Raw genomic sequence first — 13,495 nt, 5'->3', positions numbered from 1 at the left:
GGAGATGTGTAGGCTGGCAGACCCGCCCGAGCGGTGAGGACATTTTCAGCGTGAGCGACTAGACCCCGGCTGGGCCCGACCGTTGCGGTATTTGATGGATTTATATCACCCAAACTTATGATCGCAACCACGCGCAGTTGCTGGAAAGGGGACGTCCATAAATGACGCTACGCATTTTTGAGCATTGTGGCAAACCTGATCTCCTTGTTTGAGGGCTGGTCACGCTAGTGAAACGCCCGCTCCCCCGGATTACGCTGTGTAAAGTATAAAACGTCCGAAAAGTGGTTTGTTGGGCCCATGATTGAGCTAGAGAGGAGATACAAATAACGGGTGCGTTTGTTATGAGAAGATCCCAACGGCATCCGGATTTAAGGTATCATTTGTTTTTTTAAGATCTTGTAACATCATGTGCAGCCTGTCCGGGCGTATCATTATGCTTTCCAAAGCTCTCCTCTTGTTTTTGCGTTCGTTAAAACACCCCATCCCCCTTTCTCTTCAATACGTGGCGCAATTTTTGGACGCCCCCATCAAATAATCCAATCCATTAAGGTTGGGGGTGAATTAATTTGAAATTATTTTCATGCAAGATTGTTCATCAGACACAGGTTTTCCAGGAATGATGCAGTGGGATGGATTCAAGTTTCACCACCACCTCCTCCATTTAATAGGCATGGAAAAGTTAAAATTACGTGGTGCGAAACAGCTACATATCACGTTTGGAACTAAATTTTAAGTTCGACAGCTCGTCGCATTGGCACGAGGTCAGCGCGGGTTAACTCAGAAAGGAGTGAACAGTTGTGTCGGCACATATTCGGGTTGCTGCATGTAGCTGGCCCCACGCATTTGAGCGCAAATATTTGATCCGCCGGTTTGGGGCACCTAATGATTAGCGACCTGTCGCGGCGTTTACAACGACAGCCTGGGAAACTGAAATGATAATGTAATAAATGGTGATACGTATATAGTGAGGTAAATCAACTGCAAATGTCGGCCAATGCGTCACTTTAAAACGTCATAACCAGCAGAACGACGCCCAGTCTATGGGGCTATCATAATCGAGCGGGAGGCAGACATTGCCATTTTTAGACCCGCTCTGGGATGTAACTTCCTGAGCCGATATAGACCAAGTCATACAAATTGCACAGACATTTAAGGCCGATGCACTGAGCCACTTAACCCCGGCTGTGGGGCCGCGGACAGCCAGTTTTCGGGCTATGTTGCTCGCGATTGAACATGCCCGTCTGCCTTGATACGCATAATGGCCTGTTGATGTATTTGGGCTATGTTGTTCGCGATTGAACATGCCCGTCTGTCTCGACACGCATATTGGCCTGGTGATGTATTTGGGATAGACGCGATTGGAGTCTAACGACGTCTGAAGGCGATGTGGCGAGATCATTTGACGTCCGAACGCGCCCGGTGTGCCAGTGCCTTCCCTCGCGCCTGTCTTGCTGCGTGATGAGTTGGTTGGATAAGTCAGATGCTGGAGAGAAAGGGCGCGGTGAGATGGGGCGAAGAGAAACGGCGGGCGTCGAGAGGTAGAGATGCTGTGATGTGGTGGGAGGGCTTTGTAAGGATGTTGATACTCGAGCAGTCCGAGTCTCGTTTGGCCACGTTTGACACCTCTGTCAGCAACGTGGGTTTTAGGTAAATTGCAAATCAAACAACGCAACGGGTGATGCGTTGTTGGTTTTGCCTTGAGAAACGAACGTGTTTCCCATAGGCTTTCGATTCCAGCTTCGCTCATCATTGCCTTGATAGGACCCATTGGTGTTTCGGAAGTCGTCTGACCGCATACTGCCCTGGCGTGGGAGTTATCACTAATATCACGACAATACACTGTTCGTCTATGTTATCACCTCGCCCGTGCCGCGCCAAGTCGGGTGTCTGACTTATTGTAGAGACGAATGACGCTGTAGTCATTGTACATTCACATACGTGCATGCTGAAAGGTTCTTTTGTGGTGTTCCAGTGTAAGGTTTGAATCATATTTACGGATGGGACCTGGTGTTATTTGTGGACGATTAGCTTGTGTATGTTTTGTGAAGTCCCGCCGAATTCTTAGAGTACGTGGAAAGCTAGCATATATGATGTATGCATTTTTCATGCCAGTAAGGTCACGTGTGGTTTGACTCCTAAAGAAGTGAGGCCTGCAGCCGTGCATTTTTTTTAACTGGTCGTCGATTTTTGCTCTCTGAAACACTCACAATGGGCGCAGTTTTCGCCGGTGGCAAACGAAGCGGCCACTGAATCTAATTGTTATGGCTGGCTTTTTGATTAAAACTATACGTTCGGGTCGGTGATGTGTGGTTTGCATGACAGTGTTTAGCGTAGGTGAGTAAACGTTATCGTGAGATTTGAGGGACGGAAGGAACAACCCTAAGACGCAATGCTTGATAGCAATATGCCAGTCATGCATAGTCAGAAAACTCATTTTCTGTGTATAAATGTCAACAGTGCTGGACCACTTAAACGATGACCTGACCTGTCCTGACCTCTTGTTGCAGGGCGTAACACACCGACACCTGTCGGATCACCTGTCAGAGGGTGTGGAGAAGACGCTGTCCGGACCTGGAGCAGAGCAAGTGCATCACCGTGGAGGACGAGATGGACTGCTCGCCGCTGAACCTGGGCATGATCGCCGCCTACTACTACATCAACTACACCACCATCGAGCTGTTCTCCATGTCGCTCAAACGCCAAGACGAAGATCCGCGGCCTGATGGAGATCATCGCGGTCGGCGCCGAGTACGCGGAGCTGCCGATCCGGCACGGGGAGGACAGCCTGCTGGCCAGCCTGCACCAGCGGCTGCCCAACAAACTGCAGAAGCCTAGGTGAGTCTCACAAACCCACGCCGCGCACGTCGCACGTCGTCCGCCGCACGCCATACCACATACGCCATACGCCAGATGTATATGCCGTACGCCATACGTCGTACGCCGTACGTCATTCGGCATACGCTATGCGCGGTGCACTACTATACTACGCTGCACAAAGCAAAGTGCGGCTCTAGCGGGGGACAGCGTGTCCTCCACGCTGTGTCCTCCTCTGACCTCTACGTCCGTGGCCTCCGCCGCACGTCGGCGTGTGCGACGTCTTCAGCTCGGTCCGGCTGCTCGGCCTCCGGCCGCGCTGTGTCGTGTCGGGCTGTGCCGTCGCTGTCGCCGTGCTGTGCCGTCACCGTTGCCATGCTGTGCCGCCGCTGTCGAGCGCCGGTGAAGCCGCGGCGCCACTGCGCCGACTGCCAGTCGCCTCGGCCACATCGCAGAATGGCCGCAGATCAGGAGATCTGTTCAGATACGTATGGCGGTTAGGCCGGAGATGAGGATATCTCCTGCTCAGATGCGGCCCCGGCTGTACGGCAGCGCCGTCAGCGCCGCACTCAGTGCTGGAAGTTATACCGGACGCCGGCCGAAACTGTTTCCGCCGTGGCCGACGCACATACGGCGTGGTACGCATTTGAAGTCAGAGGTAATAATGTGTTTTGTTGGAAGCGTTTGCCAGCGCACAGCTCGTTTCGAATGGGGCGCCAGATGTGCGGCGGGCAAGTTTCTCGCTGCCGGCTCGTAGTTCGCTGCCAGCGGCCGTCCTCGCGAGACCAGCGTGTGGCGCACTGTGAATGCGACAGGCACGGTCGGCGGCCTCCGTGCCAGGGGTGCGCGGCCTGAACTCAGGAGGGGGTGGGGCGGCGACGTCAGCGCGCCGGGTCCGGTGTCGGGCCGGGCGGGAGATATCCGCGTTGTGTCGGGGAGATAGCCGCGTACGCGTCACGCCCGGCTGTCATATAGCAGCCAGAGGCGAGTTATCTGTCCCTCGTAGAAAAACGATCCAGTTACCGGATACGCAGCATAAATGTGCGAGCGAAACGCCATGAGATAGCGTCGCATTTGGCCGAATCTAGCAAGGTGTGCGTGTGAAGTCGCGTTGGCCATCACATATGTGCATGATAAGATATGTATGATATATATATATTATATATATATATATATATATATAGTATATATGTATATGTATGTATGATACTGTGCATGATATGGATATGACATGTAAAATGTTTTAACGGTAGAATTCGTTTGGTATCGATGTACACAGCATTGTGGCAGCACTGAACATCTAACGGTGGTGCTTTGGGTCGGCCATGGGCCCGTAGGGGAGTACCGGCCGGGTGGTCTCGTCCTGTGCGGGCACTGTCGCCCAACGTGGGCAGAGTGTAGACCCTCCGAACAAATTCCGGTAACTAGTGGTGGGACCATGAAGGGAATCTAGGCAGTTGCAGATTGTAGGATTACAAGCAAGTGCACAGAAGAATGTGTGAGTAGCAGAACAGCAAAATTTGAATCTAAAAGGTCATGGTGTCCTGCCGTGGTAAAAGTCTAAATGTAGCCAGAGTTTAACCCTTTGAAAATCTCCGGCGTTTTGTGGCCTGCCGCGTTCCACATAGGTGGATTAGCGGCGCGGTGTGCGCGCGACATTTGGTAGCGTTCCTTTTGTTCGACCTGTCCGGTCGGGCCAGACCAAGTGGGAGTCGCTGTTTCGCCGTCCCTTCGTAGTCTCACATATAGCCGCATAGTGAAGCCGATGCAGTTCAGAGCATGCCACCATTTACTTTCAAGTAGTAGTGTGAGGTTATCTAGGGTTATTCCGCGACCTTCCTTGTCGGTCACCGTGAATGATCCAACATTTAGGATTGTCTTTGATGATGATATTGATTCTTTGAGCGGTGTGTAGGACAATTTCGATGATCTGGCCTGGCGTGACCTTGATTTTGCATGACCTGTACGTCACCATTAACACTGCAGTCACCGCTTCATGGCTTAAGGGGTTTTAAGACTTCTGTGAGGTCAGTTCGAAAATTCTACTTGGCCTCCCAACGTGACCTGGACGTCGACTGATGTTGCAAAGGAAGATGTGGATCTTGGTCTAGTCTGATCAGTAGCAGCGCTTACGTACACAGTGTGTTACCCAAGCACGTGCTTGAACAGAATCTGTTGCCATAAACATGCTGCGGTATAATTGTGAGTCGCATTTCGTAGCCACTGCGTGACGTCGCAATTAATGCCATATATGATAAATGGTGTGCAGCCAGACGTCTGAACGGAATACAGCACAGATTAATCGCTTTGAAACTGAGCAAGGAGGCCGCTTTATAGCCCTGAGTACGGCTTGAATTATGACGTGCTTATGTCGATAACTCTGTGTACTTCTAAGCGATATGCTTAGCTCAGAGCCGTATATGGAAGGGGAAGCTGATTCGTTAAATATAAGTTGTTTTGAAATAGTGAGAATGTGAAACCCGTTGAGCCTGTCTTTCTGTGGGAATCATACTGATTGTCCTGTTTGTCCCGCGTTTTGAGATAGCTAACGTTAAAAGCTCACGTCTTTAATCGTGACAAGTCCAGACGCCAGTTTCACGCAACCCGTCGAGACGAGTGCTTCCTACGTCAACCACAGGTTGCTGGAGGGATATTTTGGGTGATGCATGTTAGGAGAAGTCACTTCTTCGGTACGAACGTTCTGTCCGCGTCTCTATCAACTACGCCCGGCCGATGCTCGACTGAATTGTGGCGTAACTCTACGCACATCTTGGCCGGCCACATCTTGGTGAGGTGTGATGTATGTGGACCGTCCAGACGCAGATCCGGAAATCATAAGATTGCTTTGACGTACTCGGCTGTAAGCGGTGAGCTATGCTGAGCGATTTAGGCAGCAAGATAATCTTACTGACAGAGGTTATCGATTGCTTCCAGTAATGAAATTCACGCAGGTGACATTATATACGCCAATAGCCAAATTCTTGTGCATAGACGACATTAGGCAATTAGATTGTGGTCGACTGGAACAGACATTTCTTCACTGTACGGCCGGCGAGAAATAAGGTTATGGTTGTCTTCTCTCCTCCTCTCTGCTCTTCTCTTCTCTTCTCTTCTCTTCTCACCGCGCTGGCGCCATGTACAGCGACAGTAGTAATACGTCAGAGGCCGAAATAGTCCAAACCCTTATGGTGTCGGGCAACGCAGACAGGAGGTAAAAGTTGGCACTTCAGTATTTTTGGCGTCTGCCAAACCAGACGTAGCAGGGGCGGCGTCGGGGAAATGAACAAGTGGGCGGTATGCATTCATCTCGCACTGATTCGGGTGCACCAGCACGTTTTGACAGAAGAACTCCATGGGCAACGAGATGAACCCCTTATCTTTGTGGTATTCCTACATCTGGCTAAGAAGATGTTGTTTTACGAGCCTTATGAACAAGGTTATTAATCACCGTGGCTTTGCTTGCCCTGAAATAATACGTCTTAATAGCTTGCACTGCCCCTTTTTAGAGCATACCTGAGTAATCTATGACTAAGCCCTTAATCCTTTAATATTCATATAATTCTTATGTCTGGTTGTGCGTAGCATTTTTGATCATCTCAAAGCAGAGTGAGCTGAGAGAGTGAACAGCCCAAGCCAGACGTGAAATTAATTGCTGCAATGCTGTGGTTAATTGCCGAAGTCTAATTCCCTAATTGCCCTTGGCAGTTGGCAGACGCGCGCCTAATTATATATCCCTGCATCCACCGCTGGCACAAAACGGCTTTGTGTATCGCATAATGCTCTACATGGGCTCTTGCGTCCACTTTCATCTGGCGTGCTCCTAAAATCTGACGCACGTGTCATGCCGGAAAAATCCGTGTGTGCTCCAGTGTGTCGTGTTATGAGTGCTCCGGTGGCAAAATTCGAGCGCTTTTATATGTCAAATGGTAGCTCACGCTCCGCCGGGTCGGTTTGAGCTCTTCAACGACAAAATCGACACGGTGATCTCGAGATGCCTGGGGGCAACTCGCTCCCCGCATTAAGTTTTCGCGCAGGCGACCAAATTTAGGCGCTTTTATGTCAAATGGAATTTCACGCTCCGCCGGCTGGTTTCATGTCTTCAGCGGCAAAGTCGACATGGTGATCTGTAGATGCCCGGGGCCAATTTGCTCCTCGCATTGAATTAACGCGAACTCACCTGTGCGAAAATGGGGCGAGACAGTGGTGCCTTTGACATCAGATCACCGTGGCTGCCGGCCGCGTGGTGCCGCGCTTGCTCCGTGCAGCGGAGTCCCCGGCACGCCCGGGCACTCCGGGCACGACATCACGACAAATCTGCAAGTCGGATACGGTACCAAATCCTATTATGACGGCGCGGCGCGTCGATGCTCGACGGCGATGTCAGCAATCTCGTGGGGATGCGTGCGAGGCGCGCCCCCCCGGCTCGTCGCACATGCGGTCGATGGTGACGCGGCCGGCGCCGACAGCACCCACCCTGGCCGCCGGCGCCATCACACCCGCAAATGGGCGACTTTTGGGACAGAGTATCGCTGAAGTGCTGTTTGGTGCTGCGCAGGAGGACTGTGCAGTGTTGGCTTGACGGCATGGTCGAGATCACATCGCGGAGGTGCTGTGTATGCTGGCAGTGGCCCGTTCCGCTCCCCCAGAAAAATGTCGGGAATAATTCTGTGCGCTCCTGTTATTTCCATCACAAAACCGAGTGTGTGTTATGACGCGACGCTGTGAACTTTACGCCACTACCGTTTTCGCCCCGGAGTTTGAACAGATGAGAGAGGGACTACAAGGAACGCACCAGAATAGAACCAGACAGAACTGTTAACTAGACCACCACAAGTGGGGCGGTGTTGGGGACCCCTGTCGAAGAGCGCCGCTGGCTAATTGACAGTGTTGTCAAGGAAAAGGGGGTATCATAATGAACGCAACGAACCGGTCGAGCGGCATGAAGTTCTGAGCGCTGTGCTGGGACGTGACTATCGTTTGGGGTTATCCAGAGCGAGCACTTGTTTCGAAATATCCGATGTTCGAGAACGTGTTGTATACGCATCGTGGAAGTTCGACTTGGCTCCGTTTTAGCGGATTATTGCGCTACAAAGTTGCCGCACAGGCTGCCATAGCCACATGCTCAAGACAGCGTGTGGTGGTCCGCTTACCAGACCAAATGATGTCTTGAACCGGCCGCCTCGCTGCCCGGCCGTAGGAGAGCGTTGAAGCCTGCTCACTCAAATTGCCAAACGTTCCTCTCAGGCGATCCATTAATGCGCCGGTGGGCGCGGGAGCTGGGCGCTGCAGACCGAGCGCTAATGGCCCGCACAGGCCCTGCAGACGGCATCCGAAATGGAAAATCGCAGGTGATGCTGGCGCCTGATGGAACACTGTCCAGGCTGAATGGTTGGCTGAGCAGCGTTCGCAGCGGTCGTGTCCTTCCTCTCGAATCGACGCGTTTGGCGGCCGACAAACTTATCCGCGGACGGAATGTCTCGCGCGGTGGCACAAAAGCCTCTGGGGACAAACTTTATCTAGTCCAGTGTCCCTCACAGGTCCGGAATTCAGACTGGACGGATTCTGTGGCCACACAAGGCCTATTGTGTTGTGCTCAGACTGCCGCTGGGGCCAGAGAGCTGTCGCCGACCGCTGAGGACAAAGCTTCAAAAGCGCCGGCCCGCTGAGACGACCGGGCCCTCTCGACGGAGACCGGACCGGCCTCGGAGCCGACCGGGCTCGCTCGACTGAGACCGGACCGACCTCGGAGCCGACCGGGCTCGCTCGACGGAGACCGGACCGGCCTCGGAGCCGACCGGGCTCGCTCGACGGAGACCGGACCGGCCTCGGAGCCGACCGGGCTCGCTCGACAGAGACGGGACCGGCCTCGGAGCCGACTGGGCTCGCCCGACAGACCGGACCGGCCTCGGAGCCGCCCTCGGCCGCCCCGACCGATCCGGCTGACACTGCCGGCCTCGGCGCCGACCGGGCTTCTGGCCGAGGCCTGACCGGCTCGGCGCCGCCCTCGGCTGCCTCGGCCGACCTGGCTGACACGACCAGCCGCGGAGCGGCGGGTGACGCCACCGAGACGCTTCCGGCCATGAATTTAGATTGTTGCTCGGAGGGGTCACGCGATGCGGCGCGGCCGCCCGTCACCGTCGCCAACGCCGACTAATTATTGATGGCGGGAGGGAACATCTGGGTGTTGTGCGCTCAAAAGCATTCCCCGGCGCGAACACCTGTAAAATGCCTCCCCAACTGCCCTTCAGCTCGGTGGCGCCGGCGAGCATGATGCGGCCGCTCGATGCCGACCTGCGTGTGCGATGGCTCTTCATTACAGCACATAGCGTCCCGTCGCCGATCGGAATCCGTCGTCGCCCTGGGCTCTCCCCAGCCGTGCTTGACCCCGACGCCGTCCGGTCCACCGGTCATTGGCGGGAGAGGGAGGGGGAGTTCCCGTCGCCGGTTGGCCGCCGGACGGCACCGCCACCGCCGACCGCCACCGCCACCGCTCACCGGCCGCCTCTCGCCGCCACAGGTACAACGACCCACACACGAAGACCAACCTGCTTGTGCAGGCGCACTGCAGCCGGATGCAGCTGTCGGCAGAGCTGCAGCAGGACACGGAGCTGATCCTGCAGCGGGTGGTGCGCCTGATCCAGGCCTGTGTCGACGTGCTCTCCTCTAACGGCTGGCTCTCGCCGGCGCTCGCCTCCATGGAGCTGGCGCAGGTCAGGGGCCGGGCGGGGCAGCCGCGGCCGGACCTGCACGCGGGCCGGACCGAGCCGAGCCGAGGCGGGCTGCCGTGAGGGTATTTGGCGGCAGGACGCCGGTCACAGAGCGCGGGGAAGGCCGTGAATGCTGTAAGCCTTGGTGGGTGGGAGCTTTTTCATGGATTGTAGTTGTTGACTGATGCAGGTTGTGTGTGAGTGGTCTGTAATGTATTTGTGCGATCATCGGCACACGAAAGCGTGTCAGGCGGCTCTGTCTCCCGGCGATTAAGTATCCGTCCCCCTTCAGATGTGCACGCAGGCGATGTGGTCCAAGGACAGCTACCTGAAGCAGCTGCCGCACTTCACACCCGAGATCATCAAACGCTGCGAAGAGAAGGTGAGGACAGCGACGGCGCGCGAGCACACGCGCCCCCCGACCCCCGCAGAGCCGGTTGCCGCTCGTTCGGGGAGGCGCACCAGCGCGATGGGGTGTCGTGTGGGGTTTAAACGGGTGGCGTGCTGGATCACAAGTAGTGGAGTGGCGCGAGGTAGCTGAATTGCAATAACGCCGACGTGGGCCGGTGAGCTGCAAGTTTCGTTGATTCTCAACTTTTATTTCACCAGACGCATGGTATTGGCCGTCTACTGAAATGCTTGGAGTATTGCAGTAGCAAAGAAACGCACAAAGCATTTTGTGTGAAGCTCCGCCATATTTTTGAATTGATGACTTTTGTATGAAGGGATATAGAATGCGCCCTGACTAACACAGCTAGACAGCGGAACCGTTAAGTAATCCTTAGTAAAGTGCTCGTGGAAATATTATCTAACGGAGGTTGGTTTCTGAGACTGAAACGTCAGTCAAGTGAGCCATTGCATAAGCTGCTGGCTCCAGTATGCCTGGTTTGATGAAATATGTCCCCGTTTGCATAATTCTCTCTGTCTCTCTCTGCTCTCTCTGTCTGTCTCTGTCTCTGTCCTCTGTCTCTGTCTCTGTCTCTGTCTCTGTCTCTGTCTCTGTCTCTGTCTCTGTCTCTGTCTCTGTCTCCTGTCTGTCTGCTGTCTGTCTGGTCTGTCTGTCTTGTCTGTCCTGTCCTGTTCTGTCTGTCCTGTCTGACTGGTCTTGTTGGTCTGTCGGTTTCTCTGTCGTCTTGTCTGTCTGTCTGTCTGTCTCTGTCTGTCTTGTCTGTCTGTCTTCCCTGTCTGTCTGTCTGTTCTGTCCTGTCTGTCTGTCTGTCTTGTCTGTCCCTGTCTGTCTGTCTGTCTGTCTGTCTGTTGTCTCTGTCTGTCGTCTGTCTGTCTGTCTGTCTGTCTGTCTGTCTGTCTGTCTGTCTGTTGTCTGTCTGTCTGTCTGTCTGTCTGTCTGTTGTCTGTCTGTATGTCTGTCTGTCTGTCTGTCTGTCTGTCTGTGTCTGTCTGTCGTCTGTCTGTCTGTCTGTCTGTCTGTCTGTCTTCTGTCTGTCTGTCTGTCTGTGTCTGTCTGTCTGTCTGTCGCTGTCTGTCGTCTGTCTGTCTGTCTGTCTGTATGTCTGTCTGTCTGTCTGTCTGTCTGTCTGTCTGTCTGTTGTCTGTCTGTATGTCTGTCTGTCTGTCTGTCTGTCTTTCTCTCTCTGTCTGTTGTCTGTCTGTCTGTCTGTCTGTCTGTCGTCTCTGTGTCTGTCGTCTGTCTGTCTGTCTGTCTTGTCTGTCTGTCTGTCTGTCTGTCTGTCTGTCCTTCTGTCTCTTGTTGTCTCTCTGTCTCTCTGTCTCTCTGTCCTCTGTCTCTCTGTCTCTCTGTTCTCTCTGTCTCTCTGTCTCTCTGTCTCTCTGTCTCTCTGTCTATCTGTCTCTCTGTCTCTCTGTCTCTCTGTCTCTCTGTCTCTCTGTCTCTCTTTCTCTCTGTCTCTCTGTCTCTCTCTCTCTCTCTCTCTCTCTCTCTCTCTCTCTCTCTCTCTCTCTCTCTCTCTCTCTCTCTCTCTCCGTCTCGCTCTCTCGCTTTTCGCTCCTCCTCTCTCACTTCAGCTCCCGTTGCGGGATATATCCCATTCTTACTCTTGGAACTCCCCTCCAGCCATGCTCACGGTGCGAAAGCCTCGCAATCATCTAACTCCAGCCAGGGAATATTGCACGCGTGGCTCAATCTCGTGCTCTCCACTCTGCTTTAATCACTATGTGCTGGTACGCACTAGCTCATGTGCGCTCGCAGAATGCGAATGCTCCGCGGTTGAGTGACCTTCAGTGGCCCGACGTGCTACCTGCGACGGCGGGTGGGCTGGCGCCGCGCATGCGGAGAGCCCCCCCGTAATTTCGTTTGATGTCGTGACAGCAGTGAGCTAATACATTGCCCGTGGCAGCAGGATGATCGGCGGGCTGGCTGTGCGCGCAATAGACGGGGAGCTCCCAGTTAGGCACAGTACCAGCATCAGACAAAATTAATCTCGGATTTCCTCCTCTTCTCGGAATTCCTCTTGGACTAAACGCGACAGCGTGCGCTGAGGCGAACGATTTGTCATTAGATATGACCGGTGCAATAAAAAATGTACGTTCTTTATTACGCAGCTGTCCAGTGCTGCCATATCCAAAAGAGCGTCACGCGCTGGGTGTGCACACGTGTTGGACGGTGTGGCCTGCAGACAGTTGTGGCTACGTAGCTGCCAAAGATACCTTCAACCCATTCCGTGCCACTTGAACCGCCAATTCCAGTGCCACTTCATCACAAGAACCCGCAGATGTCGGAAAATTGTTCTCAAAACTTGGATGCTCTGAACTGGAGACGTAACTTTTCCACCCACCAACATCTCATTCGCAAAAACCCGCGAAATTTGGTCGGTTTGTGGGTCAAATTTAACGGACTTCTACAGTTCGCAACGTTAAAAAATTATGAATATTGGTATTTATCAAGTGAAGCCATCTTAAGTTGGATTATGCTGCCGAACATGATGCGGTTTTGCAAAAATAATATCTTGATTTTCATAGCAAGTGCTTCAGTGACAGAAATCCCATGGCACACTTGACACATCAGCAAACCAGGTTGCAAAAATTTAACAACATTAAGCAAACATCTCACTGAGAAAGAAACTCAAGAATACCATCTCAAATTTTCAGAGGTTGGCCTGATTTCGTGGAGGTGTAGTTGTGTGGGTCATTGATGTAAACACGGCCACATCATGCGCTTGGCTGCTATTGTGAGGGTGGGGTGGTGAATGGACTGGTCATGCTTTCTTGTGTTGTATACAAGCCATATCTCATCAGTATCACGGTTAGTAAAATGAAAGGGAAACTGTGTGTCTTCCGCTGCTGTAGCTTCGCTCACTTGTCAATACAGTCCGCAGTTACTGGCGTGGCCAACGCGCAGCAATTGTCGAAATGATGGATGGAATAACTGTGCGGACCGCCGTTCTCGTCTGGCGTGTTAGCCCGCGCCTGACCAGGGGTCAGGGAAGCGCGCCTGGCCAGGGGAGTTTCTGACTTCCCTGGGATCTCCAACTTCTGGACGTCGCACGAGAAAACTGAAGATGCGGTTGTGAGGGTCTCGTTAAATGATATAGAAAACACACCAATTTTTTATCTTCGGCTAAATATGAGGTCACCAGAGGTCATGAAAGAAAAAATGATCGATGTGATAGATGTAGTTGAGTTGTGTTTAGGCGTCAAGACGGATACTGAGGGCACAGAAGTAAGCGTTAAGACTTTGGGGAGTCCATTCCGACCATTTTTACCCTCCCACAAGGATCAGGTCAGGTCATTATTCAAAAATGGTCAACGATAGGCCTACAAGAACGCTACTTTTTTCTTTTACAATATGCTTCTGACTAAGCTTGTTTTATGAGGTGCAGCTGTGGGAGAAGAGCATCCCAGGCGCAAAAAATACCAAAATACCTTTTTAGGCGGACTTAGAGGTCAGTTGAAGTCAACTTAGGTCAAATTCATAAACTCTGAATGAAAAAACGTGAAATGTTGCCGGGTCTAAGTGACCACTGCAGTGCTTTTTCGGTGGTCAGAAATAGTGTCTT

General features: G+C 53.0%; 1 pseudogene; it reads left to right on the top strand.

Moving 5' to 3' along the window:
- Positions 1-13,495, top strand: part of LOC119111669 (putative U5 small nuclear ribonucleoprotein 200 kDa helicase) — a 51,591-nt pseudogene that overhangs the window by 13,813 nt on the left and 24,283 nt on the right.

The sequence above is a fragment of the Pollicipes pollicipes genome, unplaced genomic scaffold, assembly GCF_011947565.3.
Source record: "Pollicipes pollicipes isolate AB1234 unplaced genomic scaffold, Ppol_2.1 Scaffold_7261;HRSCAF=8764_pilon_pilon_pilon, whole genome shotgun sequence".
In the NCBI taxonomy this organism is placed as follows: domain Eukaryota; kingdom Metazoa; phylum Arthropoda; class Thecostraca; order Pollicipedomorpha; family Pollicipedidae; genus Pollicipes; species Pollicipes pollicipes.
The sequence above is the reverse complement of the archived record's forward strand: the minus strand, read 5'-3'. Positions and strand labels throughout refer to the sequence as shown.